A 6024-nucleotide genomic window follows, 5' to 3' on the forward strand; every position below is an offset into this window, starting at 1 on the left:
ACCATTAAGGAGGGGGTCGGGCTGCATCACTGGTGACGCAACAACGGCAGTATCCAATGACCAATGTTGGCGCGATGGGCAGGTGGCCAATGGGAAACCAGCTAGGACGGAATGGGGCGGTATCGGCAGCGAGACAGCTAAAGGAGGAAAGGGAAGAAAGCTGAAGGATGGAGGAAACTAGGGTGAGAGAACGAATGGACCGATAAGGACACCAAGGAAGATATAATGTGGAGAAACCGGCGTTGGACTGGGATGGGCACAGTAAGAAGTGTCACAACACCAGGTTAAAGTCCAACAGGTTTATTTGGAATCACCAATCAGGTGAGTGGCCAATGACGTGACCCACTCACCTCCTGAAGGAGCCGGGCTCCAAAAGTTCATGATTCCAAATAAATCTGTTGGACTTTGATCTGGTGTTGTGAGACTTCTTAAAAGGAAGCTATAGTACAGGGGACAAGGGAGAAGATCAGGTAGAGCCAATAAGCTGAAAATAGATTACATTCACTGGAGAGGATCTCATAGAAACTTACAAAATTCTAACAGGGTTTTATTTGTTTTTTTCACTTTTTGGAGTTTATTTTTAAACACAACATTTACAATTTAGTTTTCATCAATGTTAACTGTCTGCAGACCTTTGCATGATGTGACAGGAATGTAAGTCACCAATGTGTAGAGTTAGGAGAATCCTCATCCTTATTACGTTTTATGGATAAACGCACACAAATGCGATATGGAGCATTCCTTATGCCTTTTGTCCAAACAGCCTTGTTCAAACGAGTATCAATGCGGACATCTGGAGTATCCATCTCCTTCACCGAAAATTCACGGATCTCCTTAATGGCACGGGCAGCGCGTCTCTTAAAACCTATGCATAGGTATGCTTGTACACATTTATTGTGTATTCCCTCGTAACCACCTCGTTAATGGCAGAACCGCCCTTTTTCTCTCTACCTTTCTTAACGGGAGCCATCTGAAAGAATTTTACCAATGGTGGGGGAATTCCAGAACTAGGGGTCATAGATTGTGGATAAGGGTTGAGTTGAGGAGTGGTAAATGTGTGGAATTCACTATCACAGGAAGTAGTTGAGGCCAAAGTGTCTGATTTCAAGAAGAAATTGGATATAGCTCTAGGGGTGTAGGATCAAAGGATATGAGGGGAAAGGGGGATCAGAATATTGAATTGGATGATGAAAATGAATGGCGAACAAGAGCCAAATGGCCTACTCCTGCTTCTAGTTTCTATGAAATGTATAAATTGAACAGAAGAAAAGAGTTGCATTGATATAGTACTTTTCACCATCACTGGACTTTGCAAAGCATTTTACAGCCCATTGTACTTTTGAAGTATCACTGCAGTTATAATGTAGGCAACAGAGCAGCCAGTTCTGCCTACAGCAAACTTTCACAAACTGCAATTGATAATGACCAGATATCTGTTTTGTGATGTTGCTTGAGGGATCAATATTGGTCAGGACACCAGGGATAGTACCACAGCTCGTCTTCTGAAAGTGTCATGGGATCTTTGGTATCCACCCAAATAGTTAGATGGGACCTCAGCTTAATGCCTCACCCAAAATATAGCACAGACGCCTCCAACAGTAGAGTACTTCCTCAAAACGTCAGCCTCATTTTTGTGCCTAAACCCTTTAAGCCAGACTTGAACCTAGATCCTTATGACTCAGGTAACAGGACATGTTGTCAGGTTCGTTTTTCAGAGACCCTTACGTACTTGATGCAAGAACAAGACACTGATCTGTATAACAAAACCCAGTCCTTTATTCTCAAGCAAGTACAAGCTCTCTGAGGATCATTTTACTAACTCAGAACAGTGTCCTGAGCTTACCCGAGCGATACTCCTTTGAATGGGGGAATTCTTCCCCTTTATACTCTTTTTACAGCAATTGGTCACGTACACACAGTATAACTTCACCCAGATCACGTGCTTAGCAACAGCAAAAGTACTTACAAATACAGTATGTGAGTAAAAATATGTCGAACCCCTCCCTCGGTTGCCATCGAAACTGCACATCCACCATTGCTCCAGTGTGAGATAGCAACCCTTCTCAGATATCTTGGGATGTTACTTTGCCCATAAAGTGAATGTTATCTCCTTCAAGCAAGGACAGCGTTTAGCCAAGTCCAGCCTAGACTGGTTTAATAAAGCAAAAGTTTTGTTATATTTTGTTATTTACAAGACCAGGGTGACAATTCAGAATAAGGGAGTATGCACTGATATCAGCACAGGTTGTTTCAAACAAGATGCAGTTAATCACAGCTTTAAGCTAATGGAGACTTTTCACCTTATCTTAAAGCAACCAGCTGCATTTGCAATTTTGCAGGATCTCCGCTTGCAAAACCTTTTTACAAATGGCCAAGATCATAGGAGATTCATGGGATGTTAACCCCTTAACATCTCAATGTGTGCAATAACTAGAAGGAAAAGGGGAATATAGATAGAGGGAAGTTATTGGACTGGAAAGAGATTGAACAAAATGAACAAATGATGATGTGAAGAAAGAAGATTAAAAAAAAATCATGCCCCATAGGCACAGTCCAGTTTGTATCATAAACTTCTATCTTTTCGGTTTCTGAACAACTGATCATTATGTTGCATAAAGTATCCTTTTGTCCTCATGAATTGATGTGTATGATATACAACTCGCTTAATTATGCCCTATTAAAGTATTAGTAGTATGCCTATCTCTCAGCTAGGAACTCCAGGATCAAGTTCAACTTCAGCACCTGATGGCCGTAGAAGATGCGTTCATAGTGTGGCTAAACAGGCTGAGTATCAGTCTGGAGATCTTTTTAATATGTCTGACAATGGGGGAGTTTCCTGGTCTGCCATACCACAGAAGGCAACAATAAACCACTGCAGTATTTTGCCAAGTATAATCATGGACCAATCCAATCATAGTCCATGGTCACCAATGCTCTCTTAGGCCAGGTTGCTTAGAGAATGAAGAACCATTCCTCAGTTTCCAGAATCGGTTATCAGAGTTCACTTAGCAACGTAACAAAGTTTTAAAAAATGTTTATGTTTTAAGACCATGTGACCATAAAATCCACCTTGTGTTAGTCCTAGATGTTATACTATGTAGATGCCTAGTCAGAATAATGAAATTTATTTCACTACCTCAACTTGATACAGGATTATGAACATATGAACAAAGAGCAGGAGTAGGCTATGCAACCTCTCGAGCCTTCTCTGCCATTTAATAAGATTGTGGCTGACCTGACAGTAACCTCAAATCTACATCCTCCAATAACCTTACGAAGAATCTATCTACCTTTGCCTTAAGAATATTTAAAGATCCTGCTTTTGCCACCTTTCAGTAAGAGAATTCCAAAGACCCACCATCCACTGAGAAAAAGGATTTCACCTTATGACTGTTTTAAATAGGTGACCTCTTATCTTTAAACTGTGAACCCTAATTCTAGATTCTTGAACAAGAGGAAACATCCTCTCCACATCCAGCCTGTCAAGGCCCCTCAGAATCTTATACATTTCAACCAAATCAACCCTTACTCTTCTAAACTCCAGTGGATGCAAGTCTAGTTTGTCCAACCTTTCCTCATAAGACAACTCACCCATTCCATGTGTTATTATGATAAACTTTCTCTGAACTGCTTCCTATGCATTTACATTATTCTATAGATAAGGTGACCAACACTGTACACGGTACTCGAAATGTGGTCTCACTGGTGCCCTGTACAACTGAAGCATAACCTCCCTATTTTTGTATTCAATTTCCCTCGCAATAAATGCTAAAATTTTATTAGTTTTACTTGTATCTGCAAACTTTTTTTTGTGATTCATGCATCAGGACACCCAGATCCTTTTTGCACTTCAGAAATCTCTTCATTTAGATAACACACCTTTTTGTTCTTCCTGCTAAAGTGGACAGTTTCACATTTTCCCACATTATACTTCATTTGCTTTCCTTTGCCCATTCACTTAACCTATCTATTTTTGTAATCTCATGTTTTCTTCACAACTTACTTTTCCACCTATTTTTGTGTCATTAACAAATTTGGCAGACATCCCATCAATCTCTTCATCCAACTCATTTATATAAATTTGTAAAGAGTTGAGGCCCCAGCACTGATCCCTGTGGCACACCACTCATTACAACCTGAAAAATACTCATTTATGCTTGCTCCCTGCCTACCTGTTAGCCAACCAATCTTTTATCCATGTCAACGTATTTATCCATGGTACATATTACTTCCTCAAAAAAATGCCAATAAGTTGGTTAAGCATGATTTCCCTTTCACAAAACCACATTGAATCTGCCTAATTATATTGAGCTTATCCAAATACCCTGTTATAACATCTTTAATAATAGCTTATAACATTTTCCCTATGACAGATGTTAAGCTAACTGGCCTATAGTTTCCTTCATTTTGTCCCTCTTCATTTTGAATAATGAAATTACATTTGCTATCTTCCAATTTTATAGGAGCTTCCCTAAATCTAAGGAGTTATGGAAAATTAGAACCAATGCATCAACTGTCTCTCTAGCCACTTCTTTTAAAATCCAGGATGAATCCATTTAGACCTGGGCTCTTGTCAGCCCACAGCTCCAACAATTTACTCAGCGCTACTTCTCTGGTTACTGTAATTTTCCTGATTTCCTTCCTCCTTTCTATTTCCTGATAAATAGCTACTTCTAGGATGTTACTTTTATCCTCTTATAGTGAAGACTGATGCAAAATAAATTCAATTAAAACTTAATTATTTTTCATTATCAATTCCCCAGACTCACTTTCCATCAGAAAAATACTCTTTTTTTTAACACTTTTCTTTTTAAAATATTTATGAAATCTCTTACTCTTACCTGTTTTAATATTTCTGGCTAGCTTTCTCTCATGCTCTAATTTTTATCTCTTTATTCATCTTTCAGTCATCCTTTGCTATTCCTAATGCTATTCCAGACTTCTGACCTGCCACCTGCCTTTGCACTGTTATATGTTTTTTTTAAGTTCATACTATATTTAATCTTTTTAGTTAACAAGAGATGGTAAGTCCATCCCTTGAGCTTTTTCTTACTCACTGAATGTACTTATTCTGTGCATTCTGAAATATCCTGTTATATAATAGCATCTATTATAACATTCCTATATCTCTGTCTTCATGCACCCTTTTATCTTTTAATACATTTAAATCGTATATTTAATACACCCAATCATGCTGTATCACAGATTTAGTATTCCATGGTGTGGGCGTCTCTGGATAGGTCAGCATTTATTGCTCATCCCAGTTTGCTCTTGACAAGGTGGTGGTGAGCTGTCTTCTTGAACTGCTGCAGGCCATGTGGTATAAGTACTCTAACAGTATTGTTCGGAAGGGAGTTCCAGGATTTTGACCCGGTGACAGTAAAGGAACAGCAATATGCTTCTGAATTAGCATGGTGAGTGGCTTGGAGGGAAACTGGCAGGTGGTGGAGTTGCCATGCATTTGCTCCCCTTGTCTTTTGAGATAGTAGAGGTCATAGGTTTAGAAGGTGCTGTTGAAGGAGCCTTGATGAATTGCTGCAGTGCATCTTGTACATGGTACACACAGCTGCCCTGGTGATGAAGGGAGGGAATGTTTAAGGTGGCGGATTGGATGCCAAATAAGTGGGCTGATTTGTCCTGAATGGTGTCAAGCTTCTTGAATGTGGCTGGAGATGCATTCATGCAGGCAAGTAGTGAGTTTTTGATCACATTCCAGACTTGTACCTTGTAAATGTTGAATAGGCCTTAAGGAGGCATGAGATGAGTTATTCACCAGAGAAATCCCAGCTCCTAATTTATTCTTGTAGCCAGAGTGTTATGTGGCTGCTCTAGTTCAGTTACTGGTGAATTAAAAGCCCTAGGAGGTTGAGGGATTCAGTGATGATAATGGCATTGAATGTCAAGGAGAGATGGTTGGATTTAACCTTTCAATCAAAACCATTTCTGGGTTTATGATGGAGGGGAGATTATTAATGAAGCAGTTGAAGATGATTGGGCTGAGGACTGTTGCAAAGTTAGGTAGAG

General features: G+C 39.6%; 1 pseudogene; it reads right to left on the reverse strand.

The window, feature by feature from the left end:
• Positions 1-600: 600 nt before the first annotated feature.
• Positions 601-979, reverse strand: LOC145344459 (large ribosomal subunit protein eL31 pseudogene; annotated as a pseudogene).
• Between the last annotated feature and the right edge of the window lie 5045 nt (positions 980-6024).

The sequence above is a fragment of the Carcharhinus amblyrhynchos genome, chromosome 6 (assembly GCF_965287045.1).
Source record: "Carcharhinus amblyrhynchos chromosome 6, sCarAmb.v2.hapA, whole genome shotgun sequence".
Lineage (NCBI taxonomy): Eukaryota > Metazoa > Chordata > Chondrichthyes > Carcharhiniformes > Carcharhinidae > Carcharhinus > Carcharhinus amblyrhynchos.